Raw genomic sequence first — 18438 nt, 5'->3', positions numbered from 1 at the left:
AGTACCGTTTGCTTCAGGAATGTTGCCTTATTTGTTTCCACAGGATTTTCTCAGACATGTTTCCATCCTTGAAGATTTTGCAGAACTTGCCTGGAAAAAACCACAAAATGACCGTGGGTGTCCTCAGCACCTCTGTGTCCCAGGCAGCCCTCTTAATGGGACGTGCAATGCCAGGCTGGGCGCTGCACTTGGGAAGTAGTAGGGGACTCTGTCTGGGCGTGGACACTAGAAGGATGTGGAAAGCGGCGCATCCTTTTCATTTGGGGCTAGCTGGAAGGGAGGAAGGAAAAAAACCACAAAAATTGTTTGTTTGCCGTGAGAGTCTTCCCAGACAGGCATCCCTCTCCTGGCGTAAGGGCTCTCCCCTGTCGTGCTGGCTATCACTCTGAGTACTACTGCCTCGTTACACCTTTCCTATGAGTCTTCACCATCACCGTTATAGGTCTGAACTGCTATTTCCCTACTAATGAAAAGATGCTGGTCATTGAGTTTGACTTTACTATTGAAATGCCAACCCTTTTCAGACCTAGACAAAGTGAGTAACTGGCTGGCCAGGGTATAAGACTCATTTTTATAATGCAAACGTGATCCTTCCAGGAGGAATGGAAGCCCTTGAGAGTTGTTTCACAAGTCTTAAATTCATTATTAACAATGTAGAACTGCTAATTGTAGAATTGTAATGTAGAATTTGGTAATTGCTTACTATACAAAGACTTTAACGATTTAAGGAATGCATCTAATTACTGGCTTTTGACAGAAAGCAGGCTTGAAGTAAGTCCAGGGCTGGTAAAGTGAGCGGCTCAGCGTCCTCACAGAGTATTTGCAGATGAAGTTACAAGCCAAGGCTAAGTGGATCCACCAGCTGGTTGCCACTGAAGGGGGAAATCTTGCTTACCCACCTCTTCCTCATCCTGCTTCCACTTCTGGGTGTGCTGTATTTCTTCTGCAGCAAAGGGCTGAAGGAGATGCCAGGAGGCATTTGTGGGTACCACTTTCTGGCCTTAGTGGGAGTTTAACTTCAAAATTCATCCAAGAATAGCCTATGTTTTTTACTAATCATGTGGAAGCAGTGTTGAAGATTATGGAGCAGCTGTATGTGAATTAGCCACTGTGCTGGTTTTGGCTGGGGTAGAGTTGATTTTCTGCATAGCAGCTCGCATGGTGCCATGTTTGGGATCTGTGCTGAGAACAGTGCTGATACCAGGGATGTTTTAGTTACTGCTGAGCAGCGCTTGCACAGCGCCAAGGGCTTTTCTGCCCTCACCCTGCCCCGCCAGCGAGCGGGCTGGGGGTGCACGAGGAGCTGGGAGGGGGCACAGCCGGGACAGCTGACCCCAGCTGACCCAAGGGGTGTCCCAGACCATAGGACGTCGTGCTCAGCAATAAAAGCTGAGGAAGAAGGAGGAAGGGGGGACGTTCGGTGTGATGGTGTTTGACTTCCCAAGTCACTGTCACACGTGATGGAGCCCTGCTGTCCCGGGGATGGCTGAACTCCTGCCTGCGATGGGAAGGAGTGGGTGAATTCCTGATTATGCTTTGCTTGTGCGCGCAGCTTTTGCTTTACCTGTTAAACTGTCTCTATCTCAGCCACCAGTTTTCTCCCTTTTACCCTCCCGATTCTCTCCCCATCCCATTGGGGAGAGAGAGCAAGCGGCTGGGTGGGTTGAGCTGCCCACCGGCGTGAAACCATGACAGCCAGACACGTCAAGGCGGCCCGCCCGCATGTGCCCCGGTGCTGGGCTGGCGGCTGGAGGTGCACCGCGCCACGGCACCAGCTGATTATGGCTATTTACAGCGCACTGATCTCGTCACTGCCCTGAGACTCCTGCGCCTGGCTCGCGGCAGCGGGGACACAGCCTGCGGGCACAGCCTGCGGGCACAGCCTGCATCCCGGCTGCCCCCGGGGGCCCTGCCGCGGGTGCCGCGGTCCCTCTGGCCCCAAGCACAGGCCCTGGGCCGGGCAGCTCCTCTGTCCGAGCCGGCAGCGGCTCGTCCCCACTGGTAGGGGTTAGCAGGAGGGGGCTCGGGGCGTGCTGAGCCCTTGGCCCAGCTGGGGTCTGGGCTGGGAGCTGTCGCTGCCTTGCCGTGAGCATATGGTCTCCAGAGATGCCTGCCTCGATGCACACGCAGGAAGCAGCAAAGCCATATTTGGCCAGCAGGGTAGTTTTACACATTTTTCATTAAACCTATGTTAAATATGGAAATACTGCAGAAATGAGACTTGGTATTTCATGTGTGAGCTCTTTTGCACATTTTGGTGTTTCTTATGTTTGGAGATAAAAACAGGATTGACAAAACTCTCTTCTGGCTTTCTACTGTGTCCTGGTTTTGGCTGGGATAGAGTTAATTTTCTGCCTAGTAGCTGCTATAGTGCTGTGCTTTGGATTTTAGGATGAGAATAATATTGATAACACGCTGATGTTTTGGCTGTCGCTAAGTGGTGTTTACACTGGTCAAGGGCTTTTCAGCTCCCCATGCTCTGCCGGGCACACAAGAAGCTGGGAGGGGGCACAGCCAGGACAGCTGACCCCCACTGCCCAAAGGGCTATTCCAGCCCATATGGCGTCATGCCCAGTATAGAAACTGGGGGGAGTTGGCTGGGGCAGCGGTCGCTGCTCGGGGACTGCCTGGGTGTCGGTCGGCGGGTGGTGAGCAGTTGTATCACTGTTTTTTCCCCCCTGGGTTTTGTTCCTCTCTCGCTCTCGTTGTTTTCCTTTTCATTACAATTTATTATTTTTATTTATTTTATTTCAATTATTAAACAGTTCTTATCTCAACCCACGAGTACTCTCACTTCTACCCTTCCGATTCCCTCACCCATCCCACTGGGGGGGAGTGAGCGAGCGGCTGCGTGGTGCTTGGTTGCCGACAGGGGCTAAACCACGACATACTGGAAATGTACTTAGGTTTACTGAATTGCCATGATAAATTTGTTTTAAAAACGAATCTAAAATCAGATAGAGTTAAAAAAAGCTGTACCAATGCTTTTCCAGTCAGATGAACAAGGTAAAAGATTATTTCTTTTTTTATTCTTCTGGTTTTTTGAGAAAGAAAATTAATTCATTGTTGTTGTTTCAGAGTCAGAGCTTTCCTTGAAATGCAGCTCTCTCAGATGTGACCAGCAATACAATCCCATCCTGGACTGAGCCAGTGGTTCAACAAGCTTGTCTCAGAAATGAAGAGATTTTTGGTGGTCATACATGGAGCAGATTTTTGGTTCTACTGATTGAGAACATCTTATCCATGAGTATCTGTAGTTTTCCAGAAGGTAAAAAGCTTTTCTGGCAGCAGCTCCTTTTGCTATGTGGTTTGAAATCTGAGAGGGGAGTGATGAGAGAGAACGCTAAATGGAGAAACAGTACCTATTTCTTTATTGTATATGACATCTTTCCATTGGAATGAATACAGATAAAAATCTCACTCGAACATCAAAAAAGTCTTTCTGAAATCTAGCTGAGCACTGCTTTATTTAGGTTCCTTCACAAAAGGGAGGATTTGAGTGAAGTTGCCCCAAATGGATGAACAGTTTTAAAGAGAACATAAGGAGTGAGAAAACTTGCAAAGAGTAGAGGAAAAAAAAGATTATCCACCAAAGGGAACTACATCTTGGAGACAGTGAAAATCTTGGAGAAAGCAAACATTTCCAGAAGAAAAGTAAAAAGAGGTCTTTGCGAAGCATGTAGAATACCACGCAAAAGGTCGATCATCAACGCAGAGCAGAGGAAGGCAGCTAGTCTGTGTTATGGTTGAGGCGAAGACTAAAGGACATCTGGGCAAGGCATGCAAACCGAGTGCCTAATTCACTTTATGGTTATGGTTTTGGTAAGGCTGTGGTGTTGAACACCGAAGCAGACAGGTGATGGGGAAAGGAAACAAGTTTATGGAGACAGAAGCTGTGGAAATGGATGAGGATGAGTAGCAGCTCAGACCACGAAGTTTCCTATGCACAGAAACCAGGTCTTCATCCCAGCATACTGTTGTGACAGACCAGAAGCGAGGATTTTAATAACTGTCAAATTGGGAATGGTATCATCGGGTGGGGAAAAAAGCTGCGCTTGTTCCTGTATTTTAAGAAAGGGGGGCTGAAGCGAGAGGGGAAACCAGCAGTCTTTAGGTTAGTCCTCAGCAGTGTGCAAAGTTGCAGGAGAAGTTGAGAAGAAATAGCAGCTGAAGGCAAGTGGAAGTGGGTAATTTAGGATTCAAACAAACCAGGTTTCCGAGAGGCAAATTGCAGCAGAGTTCCCCAGCCAGTAACGTTTTCTTAATGACTGACTCCCCAGGCAGCATTATCACGGCCATAGTAATGTACGGACCTAACATGCACGGGCTTCAGGAGCAAAAATGTTGATTTAAACTTAGCAGGATGGAGACACATCTGATGATTGCTGGGCAGGCGAGGAGCTGGCTGCACTGGAGGGGATGGCTGGCTTGGGGAAGGGCTAGCGGGGAGCCCCTCGGAGGGGACTGCAGAGCCACTACGCTCGGTCCACAAGAGAAGCTGTCACAAAGAACTGAAGCACATGAGCAATGCTTGGAGAGGACAGCAGCAGGGAGCAACCCTCAATAGAGACAAAGGTCCTAATACGGAAAAATGGTCTCCGTTTCCACTAGGGAATAATAGTGTGAGCAGACGTGAGCCTTACTGTAAACGCAGCTTCCAGTCTTGTTACTTTTCTGCTCCCTGCCAGCCTTGGCTGATGGACTGGAAGTTAAACTCGGTGACACGCTTCTCCGCCATGCCCACCCAGCGCCAAGCCGTGGGGACGTGGGCTCTCGGTGGCACCTCCGCATCCTGCTGCAGCACGAACAGGAACTTGTAACACTGACATGGAAAAAAGCACCTGCAGGTTTTATTTCTGAGTGATCAAATGGGTGAACACCAGAGGAGTCTCTTGGTGGTGTATATAGAAAAGTGCTACGACAGGCAAAAGAGAGCCTGCCTCAGATGCTCCTGGGCCATCTCTCTGCCGTACCTGGAAACCTGAGCACAGCGAGCACCTTTGGGGCTTTATTTAGAAGAGAAATCTAGGGGAAATCCAAGGATGCATCTTCTCAAAGCAGAAGAAACCAGAATGCCCCCCAGGACGTGCCTGCTGCTCCACTGCTGCCCCCCGCCAGCGGTCTGAGACGCGGGCAAACCTCCGCCTGCTCCCAGCACCTCGACGGCCGATCCGCCCGGGGCTGCGTAAGGGTAGCGAGGCGTTAAGCAGAGCAGAGACTTTTGTGCTGAGTATTCGCGTTTCAGCCGCCAGCCGCCCTGAGCTCCCTCCTACCCAGAAATCAGGTAAGCAGATTTTCAGGTCAGCGCCAAACAACAGCTCCTGCGCGGGCTAATCAGGAGGGCTGCTGAGAGCAGGCTGGAGCCGCTGCTGACGGGAAGATGCTTTTCATTAAGATGTCTGCCATTGGCGATGCAGAATTCACACTGAGCTGCAGAAACTCATACAGATCTCTGCGAGTGGAGAGGCTGAGCTGAGGAGACTCTGCTACAGCAGGGCAGTCTCTCAGTAATGGGAAACGCACTTCTGCAGGGTATTATCTCTAACGCAGAGGGGAGTGTTTCCAGAACCGCCTTTTACTCGGTGCATAGGGACAACTGCTGTTCCACACAGCTATCTGAAGTGCTTGGTCATTGCCGTGTAAAGGACATTTTCTGGAGATATAGTTCCCATTTCCTGTGTAATTTCATGTTCTTATACACACAGAATGCATATTCACATTGCATATTCATATTGCTCACTGACTTCATACGGGCACTGCATCTTTGCAATCTTGCCTTCTAAGTCTGTAAAATAACAGTGGTGGAGGTTTTTTTTTTAGAAGTCAGAGCATCTGATTAACCGTTTGATAGTCACACACCTCATTCTGGAGAGCAGAGCTGGGTCAGGCAGATGCTTTGCAGGCAGGAAAACAAGCGTGTGAGCGGAGGAGGGCGATGCTCAGGAGCGGGGAGCGTGGCGGTGGCTCCAGACCCCGCCAGGAGCCAGGCTCAGGCCGGTGCGGGCACCCGGCTGCGGGGACCAGACCCCGCGCAGGGGGGAAGGGGCTGAGCCCTCGCCTGGGGCTGCCGGGGGTGCCTGGCTCCGCGGACACGTGCTGGCGGGAGGGGGGCCCGTGGGGTCCCTGGCTCCTGGGCTCTGTGCCGGCGCGTCAGGCGCCCCGGGAGCCCCCGCCTTCCCGAGCAGCAGCCAGGGCAGGGGGCCGTGGGCCAGGCCGGTGTGGGGAGGCAGCTGGCTGCGGGGCCGGGCACTCCCCATGCCCTGCGAGGCCCATTCATTGCAGCGAGGCAAAGCCTGGAAACCCCCGGCTTCTCCCCGCGCTGGGGCGGCAGTTCCCAAGAAGCCTCTGCCAAGAGGCTGCAGTGACCGAGCCTTTGTCACCCCTCGGGAGGGCTGGGGTGACGCTCCAGGCAGCGGACACTGTGCCCTTCAGAGGGGCCGAAGTGCCCCAGAGCAGGGTCTCGCCGTGCAAAGGAAACCCATTTCCCAGAGGGGACGATGGTGCGACCCCAGCGCAGTCTGGCAGTACTGACACAAGGGGAAAACCATCTGATAACTCCTTTCCTCTGATTTGCAGAGTTTCTCAACCTTTTCAGATGATCAACCCCCTTTTTGCAGCCACATTTTCTCAAGCCTGTGTGGTAGTATCAGCGACGCCTTCGTTCTCCAGCTTCCCTTGTGTGAATTTCGAGAGCTGGCGGATGCGTGACCTTGCAGGGCAGGACAGCTCGCGAGTGGGAAGAGAGGGGTTTTGGCTGGAGATGGCAGTTACAGTTCTTGGTATCTCCTGACACCTTCCTGTTGTCCCATGGCCATTCACAGCACACTAGCAAACATTACCCAGTGCCTGAGAAACATTTCTCTTTAGGGGATAGACATTAAAAAAAGAAAAAAAAACCAAACAACAAACCAAAAAACATGCCTGGAAGCTACAGTAGGAAACTTAAAAGTAGAAGTAAGATGCACATTTTTAACAATAAGAATAGTAAGTCATTGGAGTAACTTACCCAAGGGGCCATTCGAGTTTTGCCTATTGAAGTTGTTTTTCTTTAACCCAGCCTGGGTTCGTCTCCAGAAGAATTTCAAACAGCAGCAAAAACCATGAACGCATGGCTCTTGGCCTGTGCTCTGTGGCAGGTGAGACTGGGGATTATATACCTGCCTCTTTTCCTTAAGAAATAAAAATCCGTGTTTGCCACCTTTGAAGTGACCTGGGATGCAGCAGTTGAACCTGCTTCTGCACGGGTCGGCGCTGTCCGAGCAGAGTGCTGCGGTGCCCAGGACCGTGCAGGACTGAGCCTCCGCTCCTTGAAAGGTCAACACCAGCAGAAGCTGCGGCGAAGCTTGAGTTAGCAACGGGAGGAGTAAAAGGGTAATTAACAGTGACTGTTCTTGACCCAGGCGTCCCTGATCTCCCCGACTCTTGTAAAGGGAGTTATTAGTCAAATGGAGTGCCTGTGTGTGAAACAATTATCGCTAATTACCATCAAGTCATGGCATTCTGAGGTTTTTAAACACAGCATGGAAGTCTTGTGTGATCAGAAAGACCGTCAGGGCTAGGAGCTTTCTAAGGCAACTGTCTAAGTGTTTTCCATGCAGCATATTCCTGAAAGTATGAGATGATTCAGTGCCAATCAGGTGACTTTTAATGCCTTTTAATCTGTACATAATATTAAAAATAAAGCAGACTGGCAGACTGAGACCAAGAACGGGCACAGCTATGCAGCAGGTAGCCCTAGCCCTCCCCTTGTGCCCCCTCAAAAAAAAGAAATGATGGCAATACTTGACACCTTGTGACTATTCACGCAACTCCTCAGATTTTGGCTAACACAGCTCATACCAAGCAAGGCCTGATGTGAGCTGGGAGCAGCACTGTTGGGCCAAAGCAAGAGCACCAGGTAGGCAGGACGGGTGACCAGAAAGAGCTAAAGGGCCATGATGCAGCCACTGTCACCTGCAGTTGGCTGTCCCCTGCAGCCAGCATCGTTGCATATCGAGCGTTGGGCAGTTTTGTCAGAGTCTGCTAACTCTTGGAAACGGTATAGACCAAACCTCCAAGCTGGAACCTTCCAGCTTGCCCAAAAAGCTTTTGGAATGGACCAAACAGCAGCAGGAATGCGGAGGCTTTCGTGCCTGCTGGCGTGATGCAGGGGACGCCTGCACCGAACGGAGGAGGAAGGGTGAGCGCTCTCACCCTCGGCTAGGGAACTATTTTGCTCACGGGTGCACGAGTTAAGAGTTACAGGTTGTAAGTTATGAACAACAATGCAGTGCCTACACAAAGGAAAGGAGGGTGGGTGCCAGGGAGCAAGGGAGAGATTTTTAGCACCTCTAAATCTCTGGAAAGGTTTAAATCCAAGTGTGACTCAAGACCTTGAACCCCGTTTATGTTATGAACGTAAACAAGACCCATCTAGTGAATGTAAAATATTGCAACCCACCCGCCGACGAGCCCGTACCAAACCAGTGACCCCGAGCAGCTGCGGGAAACCCACGTGGAGAGCAGTGCGAGTCCCACTCCATGCGCAGCCCCTTGGAATCGCTGCCTGTGCGGGCAGGAGCAACACGGCCGCGTGCTGCCTGACGGAGCCGCGCGCTGTCTGCCCAAGGGCAGCAATCAGGGAAGGACATGGCGGGGGGGTGGGACGTGGGGGGCAGTGAATGAGCCCAAACACTCAGCGCAGCCCCAGCACACAGAGCCTGAGACCCTGCTGTCCCCAAACCACGTCTCGGAGCCCCAACAGGCCAGCTGGGGACTCCCCTGCCTTGGTGGCACTGTGGTGGCAGGAGAAACTTCCTGGGAAGGACACCAGTGCTCCCCATAGACTGCCCCATGGCAGCCATGTAGAGACAGACGGGTCTGAAAGGCCGTTACAATGTGCTCGCTGCCCTGACCTGACAGAGGAGTAAATCCTAGACTGGAAATACCGCGTCATGGTTAAACCGAGTAATTCAATAACGCTTGGAAATTGCTTAGTCTCTTCCTTATTAGATTTATCTCACAACTCTTCCTTCCTCCTCTGTAGGGTTCTTTATTCAGAATTTGCTCAAATATTTTCCTTCAGAAGATTTAATATCTCAAAGTGCAAATACCCAAACCCTGTATCATTTTGTAATTTCATACTCCATGGTTCTTTCATATGCATATCACTCATTTGCGATCCCTTTGAAGAATGCAGCTTGAGTAATGGAAGTGAAAGAAAACCCATTCAGTGTTGATTTTAATTGAACAAGCTCAGAAGCTGTGGGGATCCATGCCAGACTACAGCTCACTCTCTTTTGAAGAGTTATTACTAGACTTCTTTTGCCTGTGTGTCTCTGTATTTTTTTTCCAATTAGCATCTTCCCAAAAATATTAGTTACCTTATTATTTTTCCAGTTCTGCTTGTTTGGGATGCTTACGCCTAATAATCATTAAATACGCTTTATCCTCCTGTTCCAATGGAATATTGCATTCCTTGTCTGGGGAGCAAAACATCAGACAAAATTAGACCTTGCCGGCATTCAGGAGTAAAATTTTGCAGTGACAATTGACTCATTTTTGGTGTAGCTTTTTCACTTCAGTGTGGTTACGGCAGTGGTGAGCTTCTGTAGACTTTAAACTGTGACTGTAAAGACTGTAAATTAAAGTCTGTAAAGACTGTAAATGAAAGGTTTGGTTTTTTTTTTTCTTGTGTGCATAAATGACGTCTCTAGTAGTTCATTCTCCATCCCAGTCAGCGGAACATGAGCCCTCAGCTTGTTGCTTGGATATAAGAGAGGAGATGGGTCATGCAGGAGAAAGAAGACAGTGCAAATGGCTTGAATTATTGGATACTCTTTTCCATGCAAGATCTGGCTTAAGGAAAACACTTAAATCAGCAACTGGTAGAAGAGCAAACAATTTTTCAGTCTATTATGGAAACGAGCTCTCCACGTGGCTCTTACAGAACAGCAAGCATGCTAAGGGAATTCAAGCAGGCTGGTGATGTTGATTTTGCTATTTGCTACTGAGAAGTCACCTCAACAAAGAAGGAATAAATTGCATAAGAAAGAAATGTGAATAAGAAAGAATTTTAAAAGACCAAAACCCAAAAACCCAACACGAAGAGAGTGCAAGTGTTAAGGGAGCACGTTATTAAAACACCAAGGGCACACCCAAATCCTACCAGAAGAAGGGAGGAGGAGGAGGCAATGGAGAGCATCCTTAGCTCAGCTGCTCTGTTCCATTAAGTAGGCAAGGCGGGGGATGCTGAGCCCTGGTGAAGCAGGACAAGGCGCCTGTGCTACCTGCCAGGTGAAGCCCGTCCCATCCGCATGGCCCCCAACACTTCTGTCTGCTTAAATGCAGCAGAAGCCCGCTGGACCGATGGTACGTGGGCTTGAACGATTGCCAACTCGGATCAAAGGCATCTCGAGCGGTGTTCTGCCACTTCTCCAGCATCCTCCCTATCCTTTTGTACCTCCTTTGGCTTGAGAGAATCGGCAGGCTCCCTTATGCCACGCGAGGCGATCCTGCCACTGGCAGACAGCGGTGTGAGGTCTAACATCGAGAGGGGGCCCGGTGGGCGCCTTGCCGCGCACCGATCGGAAGCCTCCGTTCAGCAATGGGCAATCACTGCCCTTGGATCCAGTGGGATTAATCTCCCTCTGAGGAAGTTTAGAGCTGTTTTTCCCCCAGGCCAGCTCATCAGACAGCAGCATTGCACTGCAGCACTGAGTCCTTTCCTGGGGCCACTGGTCCGCTTTGGCTCCTGCCTCCCGTGGTTAGCTGAGATGGGGAAGTAAAAAGCACCCCTATGCCAAGAAAAGGGCTTCGTGGACTGAAGGTGAGATCTGTCCCCTCAAAACCACAGGTACCTGTATGTCTATTTACAGCTGGAAAAATGGGGCTGCTCGCGGTGTCGGGAGCCCCCTCCTTTCCATTTAACCTCTGCCCCAGCTCCAACGCGCACGTCGGCGCTGCCCTCTGGCCGCAGTGGCCCCGTGGCAGTTCCCCTACTGCTTCAGTCCCTGCCTGCCCTGGAACACTTGTCCCGTGGCCTGGAGGTGACAATGAAACCTGGCAGAAGGAAACAGCCTTTTGCAGGTAACAGGCTTTTTGGGGTAGGCTGTTTTTTTAAATTATGACTGGGCTTATTCTCTATTTTTGCTTTACAGCCCTGCAATAAATCTCTTTCTTTCCATTTCATGCGCAGGGTCTCCATCTGCCATATTTCCTCCCACTCCTATATCCGCGCACACCGAATTAAACAAGCCGTGCGTTGACGAGCTCAGGTCCCAGCCATGAAGCAGCCTCTTGGCCGCGGGGCTGGACGTGGCCAGACGGCCGCGGGGATGAGTAAAGCGATCGCGTGGAGCGTGAAGCTCTCAGAAGACAGCTGCGGCGCTTCGGCCGGACGCTGCCGCCATGCCTTGAGCTCGTGCGCTGGCTTAGAGGGTGGGCAGAGCCCTGCCCACGAGCTTTGGGGCTGAGGGGGAAAAGGCTCTTAGATGGCACAGCAAACTTTTCTCAGTTGTGCCTCAAGGTCTTTCCCAGACAAAAATGTGCTCATGTAATGCAAAATTGTTGCATGTGCTAGACCACTACTGGGCATCCAGCATTAATTTGTGTTAGTCCTCCAGCTTATATCTACAGATTAAAAAGTACTGAAAGATATAAACCACTTTTTTGAAAGCCAGGTACCAGTTGGTAGAAATCTTCATATAATCATGCAGGAGATTTCTGAAAAAGCAAAGCATATCAGTGCTTTATTTTATTTCTCAAAAAGCAAATCTGTTAAAAGATCAAGCAAACAGTGCAATTACTGTAATCATGAATTTGAATCTAAGTCGAACAGGGTTTTTTTAATAGATTAAAAATGTGAAAAAGGATACACTTCAGCTATTAAGTGTCTCTTTACTTTGTTTGGTTTCAACGGATGAACCCAGTCCACCTGAAGACAAACCCGGCGCCAGCCCCCCCTCCTCCCTGCGGTGGTTTCAGGTACGAGGACCAATTCACTGGCAGCGCCAGCGGGCAGGGACGGGCAGAGCGGGGCTGCCGGGAGGCACCCCAAGAGCAGTGAATCAATCAATCTGTGCTGGTGCTTCACCACTCGCCAACATACCCTGGATAGAAACCCAACGCCAGTTCACCTTAAACAAAATCAGAATTAATGATGGGGAAGGGGCCTCTCCAAAACCTGTTTGCCTGGGCCAGGTTTACGCACCCCTCGCCCCGTGCCTCCCTGGCTGGCGAGAGCGATAACTGGGTGCTCCGTGGCTCCGGAAAGCGCTGGTGCTTGCTGCAGCCTCGCGTGGCAGCCGGTGAGGCTTCTACCTCCTGCCTGCGGCAGCCTGGTTAAAAGGAGATGTAGTGCCTAGGAACTAGCAGGTCTGGTCTCTGCCATTTTTTGTACAATGCAACAGCTCCCCCATCTTACAGACTAAAGAACTTAACATGAAAAAAAATCCCCGGGAAATGAGTACCAGGGCAACGAACACGCTTCACTGCTTCTTCTGGAGGGAGAGGCTGGCGCTACGCTCATGCCCGCAGCGTTTCCCATTTCCCAGGTGCTCTGGAGGAGGGGGATCCACTCCACACAGCGCGGCACTTGACATTTCAGTGATTAAGGCTTTGAATTTTCTTCTTGTAAGGATGAGTAAACACTGCAGTTTCCCAATACTTTTTGATGAGGTACAACAATCTATCTTAAAGAGTAACATTTACCGCCTCTTGCCTTAGAGTTTTAGCATGGATGCTACAACTTGCAGCCACCCGTCTATTGCTCTCACTGCTACGCTGCACTGCTGTCGCTCTCCTTTAGGGTGTACACGCAGCACGCTGTATTAACGCTCGGAGGTGCCTACCGAGAAAGGGCTGCTTGTGCCAGCGTAAAGCACTTTGCTCGGTGCGGAGGGACGTATGCCTACAGTCTCTCCTTCAGACCTCTGCACAGGCATCGCCACCTCAGAAAAGAGGCATTTCTCCTTTCTTGCCCCTTGCTCGCCCAGCAGTTTGGCAGCGACTCTCAAGGATGCAACCCGCTTCAGCCGCAGCTTCAAGGACAGCTGTGGTTTATGACGTGGGGCCAGGGAGGAGGCCTGAAGCAGCCCCCGTGACCAACTGTGGAGGGCATACACGTGGGTTTGGAAGGTGTGGGGAGCCAGCTCTGTGGGCACAGCACCCCATAACCAGCCAGCTGCAGTGAGGCGGCGCTGTGCCCAGGCCTGAGGTCCCTCCTTCATGAGGTGATTAAGGGTGAGAAAGAGTGCATAAAAGCAGCTCTGTGTATTATTTGTACAAAGCACTTTCCTCAAGAAGCTCTCCTTATTTCAGCCAAAAAAAGAAATGATGAAATCATTTTAAGATGGTACCTATGAGGGGGGAAAGATTTTAGGTTAAGGAGTTACTGGCTCTACCAGGAAAAAGGCATTAATACTATGCTTGGAGGCTAGAGTAAGACAAAACTCACGGCAAGCGGAAGGGTAATGGGTGAGGTCCGTGGTGGTTGAGCCCCGGTGGGAGTGGGGGGTCCCCAAGGCAGGGCGAGTCCTGACCAGAGCTGCACGGGAGCTCAGCTGAGTAATCCTGAGCATCCCCAGCCCTGGGGGCCATGCAGGCCAACACCCTCCACGGGGGTATGCTGCCAGGCCATGCGGTGGCTCCCCTGGGCACAGACATGCCCCTTCCTAGGCCACTGAGGTCTTTCCCAAAACAGCCCACCCCCGGGCATCAAAGGGAGCGTGCAGGCACAGACACCCCCCGCACCCTCCCGGGCAGCCGGGAGCACCCCAGGGAGAGACCACAGCGGAGGGGCGAACCAGAGGGAGGGGAACGGTTTCAGGGCAAGACCTGCAACAGCACAACAGTCACACGTTGTCACTTAGGTCTGGGTCCAGGATTCGCTTGATTTGCTCTGACATGGAATAAAATGCAGTTGACCGCTCCTGTTTGAAAGCTGCTGGGGTTTCACTCCACTTCTAACTAGCCATGGAGCTATACTTGGCGGTGGGTACGCGCCCAGTTACGCCAGCACAAAGAGCCTCCAGGACAGGGGCAGCCGGGCAGAGCCGGACTGCCCAGCAGCATCACCCCCTGAGCAGCTGAGCTGAAGGCACGTCACCATACAACCACTGGTCCTCCAGACCCAGGGTCCACGCTTGTCACTGATGCTGTGCTCCCAGGAGGGGACACACATGATCTCCTGCAGCTGGAGCGGCTTGCTTTCTGCAAGCAGATCACAGCCAAGAGCATCCCGATGCCTTCGGGGCTGCCCTGCTTTCACACACAGACCCCCGCATCTGCCCTGTTGCTGCCGTGGGACAGCACCCACAAGGCAGCCTGACGGCAAGGCCGAGGGAGTGGGAGGTGGCTGGAAGAGACATGTTGTGAGTACACGAAGTCAGAGACATCACTGTAGACACATCCAGTGACCTGACAGACTGGCTGTCCATCTCACCCACCAGGGAGTGAATCTCCCCAGCACATCCACAGCTCCCCACGCTCCCAGACGCTCCAGGGAGGAGCAGTTTTTCCACGGGGTACATTAACAAGGCAGCGGTGCCATTTCAATCCCACATCCAACACGGATTTCAGGCTGGCGAAGAAGCCGCAGCTGCCCTTGCTCATACTGCTGAGGCCAGAGAGTGCAGGATGTTATCGTAACTGCCTGCAAGGATGCCGAGTTTCTGGACTGTGCTGTAACGGTACCAGTTCAGAATGGTCCTGAAGCAGTCCTCATGGTGTGTTTGTGCAGGACGGCAGCAAACCAATGTACCCTCCAGTATAGACAAGGCTCTGAGCGCAAGGTTCCACTGAGTTCCCACTGGGCTTTGTCGTTTCCCTGTCGCCAGCAAAGCCGTACCCAGACACTTGCTTCCTTTCCCGATGCCAGCCGCACAGCTGGTATCACCGTCACGCCAGCTATCCCGCTCCTGGGGCAGCCGAGAACTGACAGAGCAGCAAATGCTTGAACACGAAGCCCAAGAAGACTGTCTAATCTGGTAGACATCAGCCAAGACAACAGACGTTTTACCACGGAGCATCTTCTTGTCTCTCTGCTCTCTCCAGAGGAGAGCACGCTGTGCAAGCTGAATCAGGGCCAAGCATGAGACCGTCTCCAGCTCCAAAGGACAACCGTGCTAGAACCAAGTGTTAGGAAAAGTAACCGCAGAGCCAACCCTAGCAAAATCAGCTTATTGACATGAGCTTTCCCTCAAGGGAGTAGAAGATTTAGAGTCATTCCCTCCTGCCAGCATTTTAGCCTCTCTGCCCCTTAGCAGCAGGGGCAGCTCCATGAAATAGAAGCTGGGACATGGAGATAAACACTAACTTATGAGACCCAGCCTGGCTGCCAGGCCCTGGGCAGCTTCAGCGGCTGTTGATGGCGGCTGCTCTGGGAGGTGTGTTCCTCCCAGCTTCAGCGGCAGAGGATGGCTGCTGCTCTGGGAGGTGCGTTCCTCCCTAGACCAGGGTCACATGCTGCTGTGGAGACCACAAAAACAAACTCCCTTTCCACCTCAGAGTTTGCAAGGAGAGCCATTTTCTCAGGTCGCATGGACAGTCCTGAGCCTGGGAGCACTGCTGCGTTCCCTTTTCTCACCCGCACTGACGCCAGACGTTGCATCCCAGGGCACGAACGTCTTTTGCAAAGCGTCAGCAGAGAGGCGTGAGGACTGTCACTGCACCTTTCCTCTTCTGGGACGGGGCTCCCCCCACGTGCACGCCCAGCAAAACGCCTACGTGTCCCAGCAGCATTGCTTCTGTTGCCCCTGAGCGCACAGAGCAGTCGATGAGTTCTCCCCTGCACCCTGCGGCAGCGACTGCCCTGCGTGCTGGTCCGGCTGCAGACAGCATCCTGAGTGCTTAAGCTGGAGAAGCCAAGCAGGCCTGGGCAGCCCCAGCAGAGCAGGCAGCTGCCTGCCATCCCAAGAGGAGGGTGGCCGAGGAGACGGGGCCCATCGCCCAGCGGGTGTAGGGCGCGTGCCCGCGCCTCCCTCCATGTGCAGGGTCACCGGCGGCTGACGAGGTTCATCAGCTCCTCTTCAAGGCTCTACAGACAGCGCCGCTCCTGCTGCTCTGCTTCGGTCTGCAACATCACCGACATTTTCTCACAAAAGAGCGTTAGAGAAAGGTGTCAGTATTTTGTAGCATGAAATGCACTCTCCGGCCCGTTAGAGATCCCCGGAGGCAGATAACGATCACTGAATCCCTAAAAGCTCCCAAATTTATTGACCCCAAAGATAAGCCAGCCTTTCCTTTTCCTGCCAGGATCATCCCCTCCTACAAGTCAGGTGTTACGGCCCGTGTCCTCAGACCAGGCGCTCCGAGGACGGGTCCGCGGGGCAGGCTGCGGGCAGGGCGCGGGCAGGCTGCGGGCAGGGCGCGGGCAGGCTGCCGGCTGCCTGCCTCCCGGAGGGTGCGCAGAAGCCGAGCCACCATGCAGGTCAGAGCCGAGCCTCCGCCGCTGCCTCTTCCCCTCGCGTGGCTGCTCCTGGCGCCGCGGGGTAATTCCGCGAGTGCGTTCGCCGGACAGCGATCAGGTCAACCCCCGAACGCACCACGCAGGGCTACGGCGGCCCCCGCCCGGCCCCGCGGCCCCCGCCGCCCCGGCGCTCCAGCCTCGCGGGGCTCCCGGCCCCCCGCGGCCGCGGCGGCGGGCGGGCGGGGGCGGGGGCGCCCCGAGGGCCGCGGCCGCGCTCGGTCCCCCCGGCGCGGCGGGACAGGCGGAGGCGTGTCCGTGTCCGTGTCCGTGCCCGTGTCCGTGCCCGTGTCCGTGCCGGTTGCGCTGCCCGTGCCCGCTCCCCGCCCGGCGGAGCGCAGCCCCGTGCCCGGCGCGGCGGGGGGCGGCCCGGCGGCACGTCTGCGCGGCGGCCGGGCGGCTGCGGCTCAGCCGTGCGTGCGGCGGGGCGGGGAGGCGCCCGGCTCCTCCAGCCCGCCCCGGCGCGGCGCGGCGCGGGGGAGGCGGCGGCTGCCTCCATGCTGCAGCGAGCGGCGCGGCTGCCCGGGGCCGGGGCCGGGGCCGGGCGGCAGCCGGCGGCGCGGAGGATGGGCGCAGCAGCCGCCGCGGAGGGGCGAGCCGCGGGCGCCGAGCACCCCGCCCTGCCCCGCCGCAGCGTCCGGCGCCGCGGCGGCTCCGCCTGAGCGCGCCCGGCGCGGAGCCGCATGGCCCTGCCGCCGGCCGCCCCTGCGCGCTGCGCGGCCGCTCCGCTGTAGCTGCCCCCCTCCCCGCTCCCCGCCCCCGGAGGCGCCGGCCCGGCGGCGGGGCTGCCCGCGGCCGCGCTCCTCGCCCCGTCCCCGACCGTCTGTCCGCCCGCCCGTCCCTCCGTCCGTCCAGCGGCAGCGCCCCGGCGCGCAGGATTACGCAGCTGGGGCGCGGAGCGGGAGCGCGTTGCGAGGATTGACCCGGCGCAGGTACACGGCAAGGTCACCGGCCGGCGAGCGGAGCGGGCTTGCCCGCGGCGGGGCGATGCGAGCGGGCTCGGCGGGCTGCGCCGCTGCGTGCCCCGCGCCGTCCCCCCGCCTCCCGCCCGCCGCCGCCCGTGCGTGTGTGCATGTGCGCTGCCTGCCGCTGCCCGCCGCCGGAGCCGCGCCGCCGCGCCGCATGGGGCCGTCCGCGCGGGCTGCCCTGCCCGCCCCGGCCGCGGGCAGCCGCCGCCGCGAAGCCGCTCTAGGATGCGGCTGGTGAGCGCCGGCACAGGGCGGAGAGGCGGCCAGCCTGCCTGCCGCCAGACCCCGGAGCCCGCCGGAGCCCGGCCGCGGCCGCACCTGCAGGGGAAGCGCTCCGGACGCCGTCCTTCCCCGGGAGGCGCCAGGTAATCGCGGAGGGCTGCCGTGCCCAGCTCCATCTGCATTGCAGCCCGCGGTACTTACTCACGGGGGACGGGGCGCGGGGGGGGGGGGGGCGGCCGCGGCGGGGTCCTGAGCCGGCGCGGGCAGGGCGAGCCCCGCAGCGCGGCGGGCGGCGCCGGGACGGGGCCGGGGCCGGGGCCGGGGGCGGTGGCGGCGGCGGCGGCGGCGGCGGGACGCCCCTCCCGGGAGGGCGGCGGCCGCGGGGTGCGCGGGGCGCGGAGCGGCGCGGAGCGGCGCCGAGGCTGCGCGGAGGCTGCGCGGCGGGGCGGGTGCCCCGCGGCCGGGCCGGGCCGGGCCGCGCTGCCGCCGCTGCCCGCGGGACGGCGCCGGCGGCCGCCCGCGGCGGGGTGCTGCAGGGCCGTGTGGGCCGCGGCGGCCGCCGCCCTCGGCACCGCACCGCGGCGCGCTGCTGCCGCCGCCCGGGGAGCGCCGGCACCGCCGGGCCGGGCCGGGCCCTCGGCGGGAGCGCGGCGGGGCCGTCCGCAGCCGCGGGCGCGCAGTCTCCGCCCGCGCGGTGCCGCGGGAGCGCTGCGGCGGGGCGCGGCGCGGCGGGCGCTGCCCCTGCCCGGGCGGAGGCGCCGCGGGGCCGCCGCCGTGCGCGGAGCCAGCGCGGGGCGCTCCCGC

The 18438-nt window shown here is 55.8% G+C and overlaps 1 protein-coding gene across 4 annotated transcripts in view; it reads left to right on the top strand.

Moving 5' to 3' along the window:
• The first annotated feature begins 17142 nt into the window (after positions 1-17142).
• LRFN5 (leucine rich repeat and fibronectin type III domain containing 5) overlaps positions 17143-18438 on the top strand; it is a 63116-nt gene continuing 61820 nt past the window's right edge. For 3 of the 4 annotated variants that reach the window (XM_072864505.1, XM_072864504.1, XM_072864500.1), the window contains exon 1: positions 17143-17777. The gene's annotated coding sequence lies outside the window, so the exon portion shown is untranslated. The remainder of the gene's footprint in view (positions 17778-18438) is intronic. The other variant, XM_072864501.1, reaches the window with a different exon arrangement.

Source organism: Ciconia boyciana, chromosome 6 (assembly GCF_034638445.1).
Source record: "Ciconia boyciana chromosome 6, ASM3463844v1, whole genome shotgun sequence".
Lineage (NCBI taxonomy): Eukaryota > Metazoa > Chordata > Aves > Ciconiiformes > Ciconiidae > Ciconia > Ciconia boyciana.
The sequence above is the reverse complement of the archived record's forward strand: the minus strand, read 5'-3'. Positions and strand labels throughout refer to the sequence as shown.